The sequence below is a fragment of the Panthera leo genome, chromosome D3 (genome assembly GCF_018350215.1).
Source record: "Panthera leo isolate Ple1 chromosome D3, P.leo_Ple1_pat1.1, whole genome shotgun sequence".
NCBI lineage: Eukaryota > Metazoa > Chordata > Mammalia > Carnivora > Felidae > Panthera > Panthera leo.
Genome location: NC_056690.1, coordinates 20,109,999 through 20,129,269, shown reverse-complemented (window position 1 = coordinate 20,129,269; position 19,271 = coordinate 20,109,999). Strand labels below are relative to the sequence as shown.

The 19,271-nt window shown below is 41.5% G+C and overlaps 2 protein-coding genes, 1 long non-coding RNA gene, 1 pseudogene and 1 gene segment (V, D, J or C); 3 read left to right on the top strand and 2 right to left on the bottom strand.

Annotated features, from left to right (window-relative positions):
- LOC122203332 (immunoglobulin lambda-1 light chain-like) overlaps nt 1-19,271 on the top strand; it is a 614,033-nt gene that overhangs the window by 213,279 nt on the left and 381,483 nt on the right. The window lies entirely within an intron of this gene.
- LOC122203331 overlaps nt 1-19,271 on the top strand; it is an 803,799-nt gene that overhangs the window by 444,262 nt on the left and 340,266 nt on the right.
- The window catches only part of LOC122203328 (immunoglobulin lambda-1 light chain-like), an 814,466-nt gene that overhangs the window by 478,137 nt on the left and 317,058 nt on the right, over nt 1-19,271 (top strand). The window lies entirely within an intron of this gene.
- LOC122203960 lies at nt 190-11,163 on the bottom strand (annotated as a pseudogene).
- LOC122203358 lies at nt 11,411-19,260 on the bottom strand. Its single transcript, XR_006195139.1, has 3 exons — nt 19,174-19,260; nt 18,319-18,477; nt 11,411-11,608 (listed from the first exon to the last, which is right to left on the bottom strand). It is a non-coding gene; the product is annotated as an uncharacterized LOC122203358 (long non-coding RNA).

Genomic DNA, 19,271 nt, shown 5'->3' with positions numbered 1-19,271 from the left:
ACTTTGCAGGGAGAGGTTGACTGGGAAGGAGAATAAAGAAGCCTTCTGAGCTTCTTGACAGTACAGAGCTAAAGAATTCTCACTGTAAAACCTGACTATTGCTGACCACCATCATCCACAGCCATGATATACAGATGGCCTCGCCTCAATTCTGCCTTCAGAATTCTTGGAGGTGGGTAGAACATAATTTTAGCTATAACGCTGTCTGTGGTAACGTCTGGAATACCTAGAGTTCGTGTCAATCCTCTTTTTAGATTTTATGGGTGACAGCCAGGAGTTAGTGCTGCTCACAATAATGGATGCCGCACTTCTTGATCCTGTTTGAACTTGAGTTTCAATCATAACCTCTGTTTCAGGAGGCAAACCTTCTCTTCTGATGAAGAGAAAAGCTTCTGATGATTCTTGAATTGATGCGGTTTTCTCCTTTGAAGTCAAAAACCGAAGCCAGCGTTTGGAACACTGAAAAGACTCTTGTTCCAATGCCTTCAACAATGATTCACATGAAGTATGACAGCTCTGAAAATGTTGGGACAGAGTGGACAAAGCAAATTCTTAGTGTTTTCATGGCACTTTCTGAAATGTTCCCACATTGGCAAAGGCTGATGATCTGTAATTGCAAACCTGGCACACACAGGGCATTTCGCCAGGCTTATGATTGTCCTCCTTGTGCTGTAAGAGAATCTGATCTGTTTTGAATGACAATTCACAAATTTTACAGAAAGTGGAGGCCTCCTAGATTGTGTGTATACTTTCAATGTGACATTGCAGCTGGAAGGAGTGAGAAATTGCGGGTGACGGTGCTAGCAGGTGGTGTGGATTTCCCAGCTGTCACCCCTCTGCTTCTCAAGTTCCAAATTGTTCCTCAAATAGCTCATAAACTTGACATTCTTTAGAACTTTCAAGCAGCTGAGGCATTTAAAGGTTCTGTGAGTCTTCTGTTCTGGCTGCCTGTCTTCTTTATGGTGCCCATAGTTAAAGTCACAAAATAACATAATCAGATTTTCCTTCTTGGGATCAATAATCTAGTTTTGACTTGTTGGACTTGAAAAGTCTGTTTTTTTCCAGCCTTTCCAAGCTATTTTTTGTGTCTAGATCCATAGATCGAAATGAGCCCTGTCATTTGCATAAGCCCAAGAAAATAATGTTCCATTCTAAACATGGCTTGATGAGAATGGGACAGATTTTAAGGTTGTGTTCACTGTAGGAGAGAAATGTGAAGGGGCCACAGCTGAGGAATGTCCTCCTGGGATTCCATCACTGAATTTAGGTCTTTTGGGATTTCCACTGTTTACATTGGAAGCAGGAAGTTGCTTTGAACTTCAAGGACTTTTACCCTGCCTCCTACAGAAAGTATAGCTCCAAGTAGACACTGAGATATGAAGACAGAAAATCTGAGGGACTGTAAGACATGACTTGTGATGCGTTCCTTTTACAATCTGGTTTAGATGAAGTCTCCAAATAATAAGACTATTTGGGGCACCTGGGTGGCTCACTTGGTTAAGCATCTGACTCTTGATTTTGGTTCAGGTCATGATCTTAGGGTTCTTGAGTTTGAGCCCTGCTTAGGGCACTCTGCACTCTGCTGTCAACAAAGAGCCCACTTTTGATCCTCTGTGCCCCCCTCTCTGTCCCTCCCCTGCTCTCCCTCTCAAAAATAAACATTGAAAACATTTCTTTTAAATAATAGAACTATCTGTTGCCCTCCGTTCAGATTGAGTGGCCACTTGAGTGTCGCATGGGTCACGTGGTTTGCAGGCTGCAATGCATAAGCAGGATCTTGACTCAAGTGGCCTTCCTTTGTTCTGAGTATCATTCCGGAGTCACTCTCTTCAAAATGTTTGGAATGACTGGTTTTGAATTTGAAACCAGTCTGATGAAGAGAATTTCTGCATCTTCATTTCCATGTTCCACTCCTACTAAGATCATCAGCTCAGCATGTTCATTTTCCCTATTCCTGTGTTTGGATTCTCCTGTTCTGCTCTGCTGGTTCTGGCACTTGGTTTTCCTCACACAACAAGAAAAGATTTGCCATTTCATCACTGTTTTTTGCTTGAAGAGGTCCCTTCAACTTCTAGTGCATTCTTTTTGTAAATTACCAGCTAAGTACAACCGCATGTTCTTAGTATTTATACTAATACTAATAATAACTAATAATGGTTATTATGTATATATTACATTTTTTTAATTCGGGTTGGAAAAACCCAAAAGAATATTTTGTGACATGTGAAAATTCTGACACTTAAATTTCAGTGTCCACAAATAAAGTGGTTTATTTTATTTTATTTTATTTTTTTAATTTACATACAAATTAGTTAGCATACAGTGCAACGATGATTTCAGGAGTAGATTCCTTAGTGCCCCTTACCCATTTAGCCCATCCCCCCTCTCACAACCCCTCCAGTAACCTTCTGATTGTTCTCCAAATTTAAGAGTCTCTTCTGTTTTGTCCCCCTCCCTGTTTTTATATTATTTTTGTTTCCCTTCCCTTATGTTCATCTCTTTTGTCTCTTAAAGTCCTCCTATGAGTGAAGTCATATGATTTTTGTCTTTCTCTGACTGACTAATTTCACTTAGCATAATACCCTCCAGTTCCATCCATGTAGTTGCAAATGGCAAGATTTCATTCTTTTTGATTGCCGAGTAATACTCCATTGTATATGTATACCACATCTTCTTTATCCATTCATCCATTGAGGGACATTTGGGCTCTTTCCATACTTTGGCTATTGTTGATAGTGCTGCTATAAACATTAGGGTGCATGTGTCCCTTCGAGACAGCACACCTGTATCCCATGGATCAATGCCTAGTAGTGCACTTGCTGGGTCGTAGCATAGTTCTATTTTTACTTTTTTGAAGAACCTCCATACTGTTTTCCAGAGTGGCTGCACCAGCTTGCATTCCCACCAACAATGCAAAAGAGATCCTCTTTCTCCACATCCTCGCCAACATCTATTGTTGCCTGAGTTGTTAATGTTAGCCATTCTGACAAGTGTGAGGTGGTATCTCATTGTGGCTTTGATTTGTTTTTCCTTGATGATGAGTAACGTTGAGCATTTTTTCATGTGTCGGTTGGCCATCTGGATGTCTTTTTTGGAGAAGTGTCTATTCCTGTCTTTTGCCCATTTCTTCACTAGATTATTTGTTTTTTGGGTGTTGAGTTTGGTAAGTTCTTTATAGATTTTGTATACTAACCCTTTATCTGATATGTCATTTGCAAATATCTTCCCCCATTCTGTCTGTTGCCTTTTAGTTTTGCTGATTGTTTCTTTTGCAGTGCAGAAGCTTTTTATTTTGATGAGGTCCCAATAGTTCAGTTTTGCTTTGTTTCCCTTGCCTCTGGAGACATGTTGAGTAAGAAGTTGCTGCGGCCAAGATCAAAGAGGTTTTTGCCTGCTTTCTCCTCTAGGACTTTGATGGCTTCCTGTCTTACACTGAAGTCTTTCATCCATTTTGAGTTTATTTTTGTGTATGCTGTAAGAAAGTGGTCCAGGTTCATTCTTCTGCATGCCGCTGTCCAGTTTTCCCAGCACTACTTGCTGAAGAGACTGTCTTTATTCCATTGGATATTCTTTCCTGCTTTGTCAAAGATTAGTTGGCCATACATTTGTGGGTCCATTTCTGGGTTCTCTCTTCTGTTCCATTGATCTGAATGTCTGTTCTTGTGCCAGTACCATACTGTCTTGATGATTACAGCTTTGTAGTGTAGCTTGAAGTCTGGGATTGTGATGCCTCCTGCTTTGGTTTTCTTTTCCCAGATTGCTTTGGCTATCCGGGGTCTTTTCTACTTCCAAACAAATTTTAGGATTATTTGTTCTAGCTCTGTGAAGAATTGTGGTGTTACTTTGATAGGGATTGCATTGAATATGTAGATTTCTTTGGGTAGTATTGATATCTTAACAATACTTGTTCTTCCTATCCAGGAGCGTGGAATCTTTTTCCAGTTTTTTGTGTCTTCTTCAATTTCTTTCATAAGCTTTCTATAGTTTTCAGTGTATAGATTTTTCACCTCTTTGGTTAGATTTATCCGTACGTATTTTATGGTTTTTGGTGCAACTGTAAATGGGATTGATTCCTTGATTTCTCTTTTTTTCGCTTCATTGTTGGTGTATAGGAATGCAACCGATTTCTATGCATTGATTTTATATCCTGCAACTTTGCTGAATTCATGAATCAGTTCTAGCAGTTTTTTGGTGGAATCTTTTGGGTTTTCCATATAGAGTATCATGTCCTCTGCAAAGAGTGAAATTTGACCTCTTCCTGGGCGATTTGGATGCCTTTTGTTTCTTTGTGTTGTCTGATTGCTGAGGCTAAGACTTCCAATACTATGTCGAATAACAGTGGCGAGAGTGGACATCCCTGTCTTGTTCCTGACCTCAGGGGGAAAGCTCTCAGTTTTTCCCCACTGAGGATGATATTAGCATTGGGTCGTTCTTTTTTTGTTTTAATTAAAAAAAATTTTTTTACGTTTATTTATTTTTGAGAAACAGAGTGAGACAAAGCATGAGTGGGGGACGGACAGAGAGAGAAGGAGACAGGAGACAGAATCTGAAGCAGGCTCCAGGCTCTGAGCAAGCGGTCAGCACAGAGCCCGATGCGGGGCTCGAACCCACAAACTGTGAGGTCATGACCTGAGCCAAAGTCAGATGCTCAACCGACTGAGCCACTGGATGCCCCAACATTGGGTTGTTCTTATATGGCTTTTATGATCTCGGGGTATGATCCTTCTATCCCTACTTTCTTGAGGGTTTTTATCCAGAAAGGATGCTGTAATTTGTCAAATGCTTTCTCTGCATCTATTGAGAGGACCATATGGTTCTTGTCCTTCCTTTTATTGATGTGATGAGTTAATTTTTTTGCAGATATTGAACCAGCCCTGCATCCCAAGTATAAATCCCACTTGGTCGTGATGAATAATTTTTTTAATGTATTGTTGGATCCAGTTGGCTAATATCTTGTTGAGGATTTTTGCATCCATGTTCATCAGGGAAATTGGTCTATAGTTCTCCTTTTTAGTGGGGTCTCTGTCTGGTTTTGGAATCAAGGTAATGCTGGCTTCATAGAAAGAGTTTGGAAGTTTTCCTTCCATTTCTATGTTTTGGAACAGTTTCAAGAGAATAGGTGTTAACTCTTCCTTAAATGTTTGGTAGAATTCCCCTGGAAAGCCATCTGGCCCTGGACTCTTGTTTTTTGGCAGATGTTTGATTACTAATTTGATTTCCTTACTGGTTATGGGTCTGTTCAAATTTTCTATTTCTTCCTGTTTCAGTTTTGGTAGTGTATATGTTTCTAGGAAGTTGTCCATTTCTTCTAGATTACCCATTTTATTGGCATATAATTGCTCATAATATTCTCTTATTATTGTTTTTATTTCTGCGGTGTTGGTTGTGATCTCTCCTCTTTCATTCTTGATTTTTTTTGTTTGGGTCCTTTCCTTTTTCTTTTTGATCAAACTGGCTAATGGTTTATCAATTTTGTGAATTCTTTCAAAGAACCAGCTTCTGGTTTCATTGATGTGTTCTACTGTTTTTGTTGTTGTTGTTGTTGTTGTTGTTTTTGTTTTGGTTTCGATAGCATTAATTCCTGCTCTAATCTTTGTTATTTCCTGTCTTCTGCTGGTTTTGGGTTTTATTTGCTATTCTTTTTCCAGTTCCTTAAGGCATAAGGTTAGGTTGTGTATCTGAGATCTTTCTTCCTTCTTTAGGAAGGCCTGGATTGCTATATACTTTCCTCTTATGACCACCTTTGCTGCATCCCAGAGGTTTTGGGTTGTGGTGTTATCATTTTCATTGACTTCCATATGCTTTTTAATTTCCTCTTTAACTTCTTGGTTAGCCCATTCATTCTTTAGTAGGATGTTCTTCAGTCTCCAAGTATTTGTTACCTTCCCAAATTTTTTCTTGTGGTTGATTTTGAGTTTCATAGCGTTGTGGTCTGAAAATATGCACGGTATGATCTTGATCTTTTTGTACTTACTTAGGGCTGATTTGTGTCCCAGTATATGGTCTATTCTGGAGAACGTTCCATGTGCACTGGAGAAGAATGTATATTCTTCTGCTTTAGGATGAAATGTTCTGAATATATCTCTTAAGTCCATCTGGTCCAGTATGTCATTCAAAGTCATTATTTCCTTGTTGATTTTTTGATTAGATGATCTGTCCATTGCTGTGAGTGGGGTGTTGAAGTCTTCTACTATTATGGTATTACTATCAATGAGTTTCTTTACAAATAAACTTTTATTGGGACACATCAGTGATCACTGGTTTAAGGCTATTGTTGGTGGCTGCTTTGACGATACTATGGCAGAGTCAAGCCCTGCAAAAGAAAATGCGAGTCACCTAATACCTAAAATATTTACTTTTTTTTTCAGGAAATTTTGTCCACCCATGGTTTAAGAGAAGCAAAATGGAAGATACCAAACTTATCAGCCCACCAATCCCTGGAGTGTTTCAGATGATTCAGTGGGCCTCAATATTTCCCACCCTGGGCAGCAAGGGAGGGAGAAGCTGCAGCGTCCTTGTTTCTGAGTCCAGAGAAATTTCTCTCCAGTTCAGCTGCACCATGTCCTGTGTCAGTCGAGTGCTTAGCTTGCTGTCTAAATGGCTTTTGAAGTGAGGTCTGACCAGAAGATCCCACCCCCTTTATACGACCATTATAATCCTATCTATAATATCCAGATGGGGCTTCTATCAGTTTTCCCAACAAGTTTACCCTGCTTGGGTTTTCAGCTGTTGTCCTGAGTGATTGCCAAAACTTTCCTTTCAAATCTCCCCCACCAAGGAAAGAATGTGGGTGGGGCTTCAGGGCCAGGCCCAGGGGCTGCAGGCCTGGTTGGGGGCCTGTGGTAGAAATGCCCCTCCTCTCTCTGCTGTCCAGAACCCCACCACCTTATCTCCAGTTTAGCTGGGTCTTGAGCTATTGGGGATCAGCAGGGTCAAGGGGAGGGGGTCCACTGAGCTATTCCAACAAAGCTCAAGCTGAGGTTAAGACAACTAAAAGGGCACATGTATTCTTCCAAGTGCTGGGACATCCTCACAGGTCACAGTTTTCCAGCCAAAGAGAACAAAAACCTTCTCTTCCTGTGTCCCCAGGTAGCAAAGTGGGCTGGTTTCACTCCCCAGTCGGCAGGGTAGTCTGAACTGGAAGACTCAGCTCCCAGGAGGATTCCCAGGGGACCACACTTTAATCCCAAGAGCTTTTGCTACATATCAGCCAACTCTTTTCTGAATGTTTCCAAGGGTCAAAGGTCATAAGCCAGTTTGCTCTGGCTACCTCTCGCATTCTCCCCTCCCCCCTTCACATGCCTTTTCCTCAGCACCTTCTAAATAGTCTCAGGCTTTCCCAACAGCCCTCTTTGCATATGGATTCTTGGGGAAAGGGAGGGCTTCAAGCCCCCCTGACAGGCAAAAAACATTTGTATTCCCACTCCCTCCAGTGTATCCAAGTCACAGAATTAGAACAGAAATCCAGTTTGCTAATTAAAATGTTCTAAAGTGCCATAACCTGACATGACTTTAAAAATATCTTTCTTGGGGGTGCCTGGATGGCTCAGTTGGTTAAGCACCCGACTTCGGCTCTGGTCATGATCTTACAGCTGATGAGTTCCAGTCTCACATCTGGCTCTGTGTTGACAGCTCGGAGCCTGGAGCCTGTTTCAGATTCTGTGTCTCCCTCTCTCTGACCCTCCCCCGCTCATGCTCTGTCTCTCTCTGTCTCAAAAATAAATAAACGTTAAAAAAAATTAAAAAAAAAAGAATATCTGTTTAATAAATGTACGAGGATGGATTTAGAAATAGATTCAGCCATTCAAAAGGATTCGATGGCACTCAGTTTCATATGATTTCTGCCTGGTGGCAATGCTGGTAGTTGCCAAATTGTTTGCTAAGCACAACATTGAAACGTAAAGTTTTTATATTGTTTCCTTATTTTTAAAGTGTTGGAAAGTCATTTTTAAAGTTGTAAAGTGTGATGAAGCCAAATAAAGTTCATCTGTGTGGTTATTTGGCCTGCGAATTGTCAGTTACGCACTTTAAGTTTGGAGACATGTTAATTTAATTTAATTTTGATTTTTAAAAAGATTTTCTTTTTAAGTAATCTCTACACCCAACGTGGGGCTTGCACATAACCCTAAGATCAAGAGTCACATGCTCCACCAACTGAACGAGCCAGGTGCCCCAAGACATATTAATTTTATAATTCACTAGTTCCTAACGTGGTCAGTGGTACAACGTAAGGTGGGATGATGTGGAATAACAGGGTCCCAGACTCTCCACAGAGATCTCTCTAGTGATTTTAGGAATAGCTCAGTCTCAGAATCAGCCCAAATCCCACCTCCCATCCCCCACTTTTAAAAGTGATAATTTAGGTTATCACTTTTGTAAGCCATTTAATCTATGAGGTCTAAGCCAATTGTTTCCATCCTGTTACACATTAGAATTGCCCAGGGAACCTTTAGGAACTCACCTGCCCAATCTCACTGCTGGACAATTAGATTAAAATTTAAGGGAGTTCCTTTATAAACCTTCACCAGCCATGTGCCCTCCACCTGAGAAAACGCCAGTGGTTTGGGGAGTTCCTCTTCCCCCTTCCACCTGACAGGAGAAAGGATTTCCCTTCACTTTTTCAGATTCATTTTAGCATGTATGACCCAGGGCATAAAATCCTCCACAGTCACCAAACAACGGGGCAATTTGAAATAGAGGTAAGAACAAGAATGCCACCTCTAATGACTACATAACAATCCTTTTGATTTGGGGCGAATAACCCAGAAGACATTCAAAGGAGTAAGTGAAGCTGCTATAAGAAAACCATTTCTGTTCTCATGGACTTATTTATTATATATTTTTCAGCATTTCCCTCCAGAAAAACTCAAAGTAGAATCCATGCAAAGCCTGTCTCATTCTAAAGTGGTGATTCTCAGCAAGGGGCAATTTTACCCCTAACAGACATTTGACAATGTCTGGAGATGGTTTTTGATTGCCAATATATTTTATTTCTCACTATTAGCATCTAGTGGGTAGAGATCAAGGATATTGTCAAACATCCTACAATACACAGAATGCCGCCCCCCCACCTCCCCTCGACAAAGAATTATCCATCCTAAAATGGTGATAGTGCCTGGGTTGAGAAACCCTGGTCCAGGGTAAAAGAAACTGTCCCACTCCCCTGCATGATGTCCTTGGCAACCTCCTTGTAAGAAAGAGTTAGCATTCCTGACAAAGTGCTTAGATAGTTACCTGATAAACTTAATAGGGCCAAATTTTATTTTTGAAAATTAGTCATCCTTCCCCTGAGATGACTGCCAGTGAAATAACTGACATTTAATCTTATCCTTTTAGGTTTGGTGTTAACGATGGTGATGACTAACTATTCTATTTTCCTTCAGAATGTTCCTAACAAGAGAGAATCTTTGATTTGGCTTGCTTGAAACTTCTCCTTTTGCAGACAGACTGTAATAAAATTTAAGTGCTTGTAACTAAATCATATTGAGATTTCTCTCTCTCTCTCTTTTTACAGTAGAAATAAGAACTATTTTTCCAATAAGATTTTATTACATCTAAAAATTACCTATAGAGGCACCTAGATGGCTCAGTCAGTTAAGCATCTGACTCTTAGGTCATGATCTCACAGTTTTGTGAATTCGTCGAGCCCTGTGTCGGGCTCTCTGCTGACAGTGCAGAGCTTGTGTGGGATTCTCTCTCTTCTCCCTCTCTCTCTCCCCCTCCCCTACTCATGCTGTCTCTGTCTTTCTCTAAATAAATAAAATTTTTAAATTACTTGTAAAAATGTGTAATATACTTACATTGTTTCATCAATTCTATATTATCGTTAAAATGATAATTCACTCTAGAAAAAAATAACACTTGAGCCTCATGCTTCTAGGAAATTATTCTGTAAACTTCAATAGGGGCACCTGTGTGGTTCAGTCAGTTAAGCATCCGACTTCAGCTCAGGTCATGATCTCAAGGCTTGTGAGTTTGAGCCTCATGTCCCTCTCTGTGCTGACAGCTCAGAATCTGGAGCTGCTTCGGATTCTGTGTCTCCCTCTCTCTCTGCCCTCCCCCGCTCATGCATGCTCTCTTTCTCTCTGTCAAAAATTAAAAAAAAGTTAAAAAAAATTAAAGAAAAGAATGTGGCCATCTGGAAACCAAGGGAAGAAGCCTCAAGAGAAGCAGAACCTGCTAACACCTTCATCTTGGACTTTAGCTTTCAGAACTATGAGAAAATAATTTTCTGTTGTTGAAGCCACCCAGCCTGCAGTATTTTGTAATGGCAGCCCTAGCAAACTAACACGCTCTCTAGAACAGGAGCCAATGGAGAGGGCTCACTTCAGGGACAGGTAGGGGGTATACAGGTGATAGCTCAGCAACCAAAAGACTCCTGCTCATAAACAAATGCTTGTCTTCCCTGATTTTCCAGGAAGCAACCTGCTCCTCCTTTGGACTATTTCATGGATGCCACTGCTGGTAGGGACTCCCACTCAATTCTTTCTGGCCCCACATCCTTTTCTTTGTCTCCTAGATGGGGAAGGACAGAACCTTGAGGACACGGAGAGTTCCATTTTTATACCATCCCGGATGTGAGGGGAAATATCTGTGTTCTAGGCCACCTATTGTAGCTAAGAAGAGAAAGAAAAACAAACTGTAGCCATTTAGCAGAATTGGCTGAAATCTAATCACCTGACATACAGAAAGACCTTAAAATGTTAAGCTATGAATAAGCAGAGACCTTAAGTTTAACCTGCTCTGCGCACACTAGGAGGGTCTGGTGAGTGAAGTGACTACTTATCCAATGTGGTTTCCATAGAGAAAAACAAGATGCCTCCTGCAGACTGGCTTGACAGAAGACCAACTTATCAGAGGGAATTTAGGCCTGTAGCCAATAAAGGAACGTGAGTAGAGAGAGGGCCAGAAAGAGGGAATATGTTATTTCTTCAGTTCTCTACACCTCCAGGAGCCTCCACAAAATGAGTCCTGGGCACAGGGATTCCCTGGATTCGGGGAAAGGAATGTCTGGTTTTGATTTCATCAAAGCCTGTCCCCACAGGGACTGCCTGTCACCAGCTAACATGAGGATACTTCTGGGCAGCATGCTGGGCTCAGGAAACTGCCTGATCTCACCTTTCCTTCCATAACTAGCCTCAGGGCCAAAGAAGCCCAGCTCATGATCCAAGGAGGCAGCTTTTTGACCACAACGTTGTCTCTGGGAGCCAAGATCGTGATAGTGAAGGAGATATATGGTCAGTTTGATTATCCACCACCAGGGATGGGTGTCTCAGACAAGCTATGAACTTTGTACCCAGGAGATGAGGTCCATAGGACTGGGGGGCTTCCTTACATGTAAACCAAAGCTATGTAGAAAGTGGTCTCTGTGGCATGGCCCAAGGAGACACCCCTGTTCAAGAGGGCACTAATCAGGGTAGTCTGTCTCTGCTGTCTTTCTCCATCTCCCTGGAGAGCCTGGGTCATGGATCTCCCGTTGTTCTTACAAGCTTTTTCCTCTTCCCCTCTCCCTGGAAGAGCTTCATCCCAAGAGACTTGGCTTTTGTAATCGGTGGCAGTGCCTTTGGCTTCCTGCTTCCTTTGCTCTCACATTTATTATGCCTTTTCCCTGGAGGAAGAAATCACAGAAGGATGGTTTTTCCCAGCTTAAATGAAAGGGATCAATATGCACACCAACAAGACACGCTAAAAGATTTAATAAATGATGATTTGTATCACCCGCTTACCAAAAAGCAGGGAGATGTTAATTTCTAGGGCATTCATAGATGATAAATTATGTGTTAGATCCAGCTCCTTTAGTCACAAGAAAGGGGGAGATAGAGGGAGCCTCCAATTCTAATGGACACCCCCAAAGAAGAAAACCCAAGAACCTGTCATAGCAAAGTGCTCTAATGGGCAAGTTGAATTAGTTAAAAGTCTTAGCACTGCAAGATTGGCAGAGAAGCAGGCTTTAGGGAAATGCTACCTTTACCAGGTGGAATAAGGCAAAAACTCCAACAGATGAATCATGCCAAGGAGGAAATCTCCAAGTTAAAAGAACTACCAAAATCCTGAAATCAGTTGTGACTTTCTTTGGTGATTGAAAATGCACTTCAGTCAGCATTTGAATAAATATTTTACCTTGTACACATTTTTGTTAATTTTTAAATTAAAACATGTGGGGGGATATTAGTGGTATAAAAGCATGTTTATAACTATATATTCAGGGGTAATGAATGTGCCTTAAGAACCACTTTCCTTTTCTTTTCTTTTATCTTTTTTTCTTTTTAGTTTATCTCCAAGTTAGTTAGCATATAGTGCAATAATGATTTCAGGAATAGAATCCAGTGATTCATTCCCTACATAGAACACCCAGTGCTCATCCCAACAAGTGTCCTCCTTGATGCCCCTTGCCCATTTAGCCCATCCCCCCAATCACAACCCCTCCAGCAACCCTCAGTTTGTTCTCCATATTTAAGAATCTCTTCTGTTTTGTCCCCCTCCCTGTTTTTATATTATTTTTGTTTCCCTTCCCTTATGTTCATCTGTTTTGTATCTTAAAGCCCTCATATGACTGAAGTCATATGATATTTGTCTTTCTCTGACTGATTAATTTAGCTTAGCATAATACCCTCTAGTTCCATCCACATTGCTGCCAATGGCAAGACTTCATTCTTTTTGATTGCCGAGTAATACTCCATTGTACATACATACCACATCTTCTTTATCCATTCATCTATCAATGGACATTTGAGCTCTTTCCATACTTTGGCTATTGTTGAGAGTGCTGCTATAAACATTAGGGTGCATGTGCCCCTTCAAAACAGCACACCTGTATCCTTTGGATAAATACCTAGTAGTGCAATTGCTGGGTTGTAGCGTAGTTCTATTTTTACTTTGAGGAACCTCCATACTGTTTTCCAGAGTGGCTGCACCAATTTGCATTCCCACCAGCAATGCAAAAGTGTTCCTCTTTCTCCACATCCTCGCCAACATCTGTTGTTGCCTGAGTTGTTAATGTTAGCCATTCTGACTGGTGTGAGGTGGTATCTCTTTGTGGTTTTGATTTGTATTTCCCTGATGATGAGTGACGTTGAGCATTTTTTCCATGTGTCCATTATCCATCTGGATGTCTTCTTTGGAAGTGTCTACTCTTGTCTTTTGCCCATTTCTTCAGTGGATTGTTTTTTGGGAGTTGAATTTGATAAGTTCTTTATAGATTTTGGATACTAACCCTTTATCTGATATGTCATTTGCAGATATCTTCTCCCATTCTGTTGGTTGCCTTTAATTTTGCTGATTTCTTCCTTTGCTATGCAGAAGCTTTTTATCTTGTTGAGGTCCCAATAGTTCATTTTCGCTTTTGCTTCCCTTGCTTCCAGAGACATGTTGAGTAATGAGTTGCTGTGGCCAAAGTCAAAGAGGTTTTTGCCTGCTTTCTCTTCTAGGACTTTGATGGCTTCCTGTCTTACGTTTAGTTCTTTCATCCATTTTGAGTTTATTTTTGTGTATGGTATAAGAAAATGGTCCAGGTTCATTCTTCTTCGTGTTGCTTTCCAATTTTCCCAACAATATTTGCTGAAGAGACTGTCTTTATTCCATCGGATATTCTTTCCTGCTTTGTCAAAGATTAGTTGGCCATACATTTGTGGGTCTATTTCTGGGTTTTCTATTCTGTTCCATTTGTCTGAGTGTCTGTTTTTGTGCCAGTACCATACTGTCTTGATGATTACAGCTTTGTAATACAGCTTGAAGTCCAGGATTGTGATGCCTTCTGCTTTGGTTTTCTTTTCCCAGATTGCTTTGGCTATTCGGGGTCTTTTCTGGTTCCATACAAATTTTAGGATTATTTGTTCTAGCTCTGTGAAGAATTCTGGTGTTATTTTGATAGGGATTGCATTGAATATGAAGATTTCTTTGGGTAGTATTGACATCTTAACAATATTTGTTCTTCCTATCCAGGAGCATGGAATCTTTTTCCATTTTTTGGTGTCTTGTTCATTTTTTTTCATAAACTTTCTATAGTTTTCAGCATATAGGTTTTTCACCTCTTTAGTTAGATTTATTCCTAGGTATTTTATGGTTTTTGGTGCAATTGTAAAACGGATCGATTCATTGATTTCTCTTTCTGCTGCTTCATTATATAGAAATGCAACCGATTTCTGTGCATTGATTTTGTATTCTGCAAATTTGCTGAATTCATGGGTCAGTTCTAGCAGTTTTTTTTTTTGTTGTAATCTTTTGGATTTTCCATATAGAGTATCATGTCATCTGTGAAAAGTGAAAGTTTAACTTCCTCCTTGCTGATTTGGATGCCTTTTATTTCTTCATGTTGTCTGGTTGCTGAGGCTAGGACTTCCAATACTATGTTGAATAACAGTGGTAAGAGTGGACATCCCTGTAGTGCTGCTGACATTATGGGGAAAGCTCTCAGTTTTTCCCCATGCAGGATGATATTAGCAGTGGGTCTTTTGTATATGGCTTTTATGATCTTGAGGTATGACCCTTCTATCCCTACCTTCTTGAGGGTTTTATCAAGAGAGGATGTTATATTTTGTCAAATGCTTTTTTTGGCATCCTTTGAGAGGAACATGTGGTTCTTGTCCTTTCTTTTATCAATATGATGTATCACATTGATTGATTGATTTGTGGATATTGAACCAGCCCTTCATCCCAGGTATAAATCCCACTTGATTGTGGTGAATAATTCTTTTAATGTATCGTTGGATCCAGTTGGTTCGTATCTTGTTAAGAATTTTTGCATTCATGTTCATCAGGAAAATTGGTCTGTACTTCTCCTTTTTAGTGGGGTTTTTGTCTGGTTTTGGAATCAAAGTAATGCTGGCCTCATAGTGTACCCTCATGAGAGATCCTGAGACAGAAACACCTATCTAAGCCACAGCAAGTGTGAAGTAAGAAATATTTATAGTTGTTTTAAGCTACTAAGTTCTGGGATACTGTGTTTTGTAGCAATAGATAACTAAAGAGCTGCACTTGTTATGTTTGGTATCCAATTATTGTTTTCACTACCACATCATTACCATTATCATTACCACCACATCAGTGCCTTGTGATAGAAACAAAATTCTGTCTATTGAACTGTTTTTCCCCCTGCTGAATTAAGCTGGCTTGATGTCAAGGGTGAAAGTGCCCATTAGTATTTTTGAAATGACTTGAACCATTTCAGCACACATCATGTATTAGTTTGCCAGGGCTGCTATAACAAAATATCACAAATTGGATCAATTATATAACAGAAAATTATTTTTGCACAGTTCTGGATTTAGAAGTCCATGGTCAAGGTGGACCAGCAGGGTTGGTTTGTCCTGAGGCCCCTCTCGTTGGCTTGCAGATGACTGCCTTCTTACTATGTCCACATGTGGTCTTTCCTCTGAGGGTGTCTGTGCCCTAATCTTTTCTTCTTATAAACACATCAGTCATGTTGGATTAGGGCCCACCCATGTGACATCATTTTATGTCCAAATGTAGTTACACTCAGAAGTACTAGGGGTTAGGACTTCAACATACAAATTTTGAGGGAACACAATTGAGCCCATTGCATATTTCATATAGAATATTCAACTTGCAAAACTCAGCAATGTAATTTATATTATAGACTGGCCTAATTTTTTCACTTAAGTGACTAACCATTTATCATGATTAACCAAGTTTTCTCAAGCAGCCTGAAGTGCAGGGTGCCTGGGTGGTCCAGTCTGTTAAGAGTCTGACTCTTACTTTCAGCTCAGGTCATGATCTCATGGTTTGTAGGTTTGAGCACCACGTCAGTCTCTGCTAGGGAATCTCTCCTCTCTCTCTGCCCCTCTCCTCGCTTGTACTCTCTCTCTCTCTCTGTCTCAAAATAAATACATAAACTAAGAAAGAAAGGAAAGAAAGGAAGGGAGGAAGGAAGGAGAGAAACAGTTATTTTTATCAGTGAAATGGGTTTATTTGGGAATAGCAGAGAATTGCAATCCAGGACAAGGACGCTGTGGCGAAATGATAGGCAAGTCCGGAGAACAAAGCAGAGGAATATTCTTATATAGAGGAAATGTGGGGTGGGTGCTGGGAAGGGTTTTTATAAACAAAAAGTCCATTGGAGTAAACTAGGAGTTAAAAGTATAGTGACTTTTCATTGGCTGAGTTGGGACTGTCTCCCATTGGCTGGGCTGTTTCAGGGGAGGGAGGGGATGGGGAAGGGCGGGGAGGAGAACATCTTCCTTCCTCCTGCTGCTGGTAGTAAAGCATCCTCTTCTTCCTGTTGGGACTAGAAGGTAGGTCTCTTCCTGTTGAGTCTGCGGCATGCAATGGGCTCCAAGAAATGCTAGGCATGAGAGGTCCCCTTTCTGGGGGACCTCTCATTTAGTGAAGTTTCTCTTTATTAATTTTCAAAATGTCAAATAGCCTGTGGACTAGAAGAAAGCTGTACAGGTGCTCACCAGGGCCATGAGTGAATAGGGCCTGCAGAGGTTTGACAGACACCAGGATCTATCAGGCATATGTGCATCTCATTTGAAACCTACTCTGGCACGTTTAGGATCCACGCAGTGCTGATGGCCTGCATTTCCATAGTCTGCAGTTGCCCATGACACAGACTCAGGGACTCGTGTCCCTGCTCTGTCTTTCTAGAGATTGGAAGATCTATTGAAGAAAATATTGGAGAAAGTTCTGTGAGCAATGGCTTTGTGCTCCAGCCCTCTGAGGCCCCGCCTTGTCATCTTATATTAAATTCTGCTTATCCAAATACCAGGTCACCTCTCCTTGTTCTTCTACTCTTTCTAAATTAATCTCTCCAACTCTTAAATGTCTGGACCAACATCCTCCTGTGAGAACCTCAGGTTTGTCTCCTCTTCATGCTGAAGTTCTCTCTCGGGAGTAGCAAATGAATCTCAAACCAGAATTCAGCTCAGCCTGAGGGGCCTTCCATTGCTTAGCTGATTCCTTTTTTAAGTTTCATGGCCCCAGATCACCAGTAAAATATGAGATTGGTAAGGTGATGAAAATATGCTTTTCACAATGATTTCATGTCGGTGGCAGACTCTGGGCTATTTCTCTCTCTTTCTAATTGGCCACTGCATCCTTACCCTTATTAGTAGTAGAACCAATGATCTGGATCCCTAATACTCTTCTGGATTGTGGGTCAAGTCAACATTTCTTGCTGGCATTAGAAAATAGCTCTTTTCCCCAACTCTGTCTCTGAGAATTATTAGACATTTTCATTCTGCCTAGGCCTTGGGTCATCTTTCAGTATCTTTTCGGCCTCTCGATGATTTCCCAGGCTTGCTATATGAGATTGTGCTCTGATTCTTTTCTGTCCACATTCTTCCCTCTCATGCTCTTATTCCCCAGCTGCCCTAAATCTAATCTACCTTCTGTGCACAGCAGACAGCTCCGAGGTGAATTACTACCCAAGAACCTTCTGTGTGCACCATACTCCCACTGCTTGCTTTCTAATGACCTGGAGACTCCTCTGTCCCCCAATGGGGCCTCCATCTATGTGGGCCCCCTGCCACCAACAGTCACTACCTCCCCATACAGCTTGTATGGCCATCCTTACCGATGAGGACTCTCTCCAGATAAACCCAACTTTTAAAAACATCTTTGCCTTGGTACTATGCTCTTTGAATATTTTTATGGCAAAGTCTAAATTCTGAGTAAATAATCCTGCCAGATTTATCTCTCAGATGAGGTGTCCAAGCCAAACAGAGTCCTGACTGTAGGGCACCCTGCTTTAAAAGCAAGATGCAGGGGCACCTGGGTGGCTCAGTCGGTTGAGCGTCTGACTTCGGCTCAGGTCATGATCTCACAGCTCGTGAGTTCAAGCCCCGTGTTGGGCTCTGTGCTGACAGCTCAGAGCCTGGAGCCTGCTTCTGCTTCTGTGTCTCCCTCTCTCTCTGCCCCTAACCCACTCACATTCTGTCTCTATCTCTCTCAAAAATAAATAAACATTAAAAAAAAAAATTTTAAATAAATAAATAAATAAATAAAATAAAAGCAAGATGCAGTGGGTGCCTGGGTGGCTCAGTAGGTTAAGCAACTGACTCTTGATTTGGGTTCAGGTCTTGAGCTCACAGTTCTTAAGTTTGTGTCCTGCATCAGGCTCCGTGCTGACAGTGCAGCACCTGCTCGGGATTCTCAATCTCTCTCTCTCTCTCTCTCTGCCCCTCCCCAGCTCGCTATCAAAATTTTAAAAAACAAAGAAAAGCAAGATGCAGTGTTGAGTTTTTTCTTCCTTTACCGTGTTGGGCAGCTATAAATATCACTCTCCTGCACGGGGCCATCCATGAACAGGGCACTTCTATGAGTGCTTTGCATTAAGTTAGCCCCATAGGTAAATCTCACCAGGCTGCTTTGGAGTATTACTGTCTCTGTTTTGTGGTTGAGGAACCCAATGCTGAGGTCACGTGATGCTCTGCTTTTTGCTCTTCCTCTAAGACAGTCTATTTTGTATGCTTTTTCTCAAATTCCAAAGCTGCTGGTTCCCATTCTGGAGAATAGTTCCTGTAATTACAGGGTCCATGTCAGGGACGCTGAAACAGGGTGCACGCCAGGAAAAGGTGAAGCCTTTTATTGACCCCCCCCCCTTTTTTTGAACATACTGTTACACAGGTTTCTGCATTTTCTATTCTCTCAGAAATGGCAAAGTGTGTCCCATAAGCTGATGGGCCCATTTCTGGTTCTTTCTTACAGGGTGTAGGGTAGGAGGATGGAAGGCAGAACAGGGTAACTGCTACAGGAGGAGAATGGAGAAGGGCCAGTTGTGTGTGTGGCAAAATAAGAAGTTGCTGATGCCTAGCAAAGACAGCAGTGCGTGCACACACACACACACAGAGTGCTAGCACTGAATGAGAGGCACTAGAATAGAGCAGAGAGTACTTCCTCACACTCAAGGAAACGTTCAGATGGAGCCCTGCCCCGGGCCTTAGTGTGTGGCCTCCCAAAAAAATATTTTGCCCATGCAGTGAGGGAGATGAGGAAGCCTAGGGCCAGGACGCAGGGGTGTAGGACAGGGAGCCTTCTTGCTCACTGGAGAGCCAATTGCCCATTGAGCATGGGGTCTGACCCCACAGTAGGACATCTTCTTTTCATTTGGATGGTTGATCTCACAGGGTGGCCCTGCACACCCCCAATTCCAAAGTCAGACATATACCAGCTTCCACCAAAGTGCACCCCAGGGCTTGGTAAGGGTTTACTCACTCTTGGAACCCAAATCCACAGCATCTTCCTTGGTCAGGGTTGGCTTACCACCTTGATAGGGAGGAAGGCAGATTTTCTGGGGAGGTGGTCAATCTTGC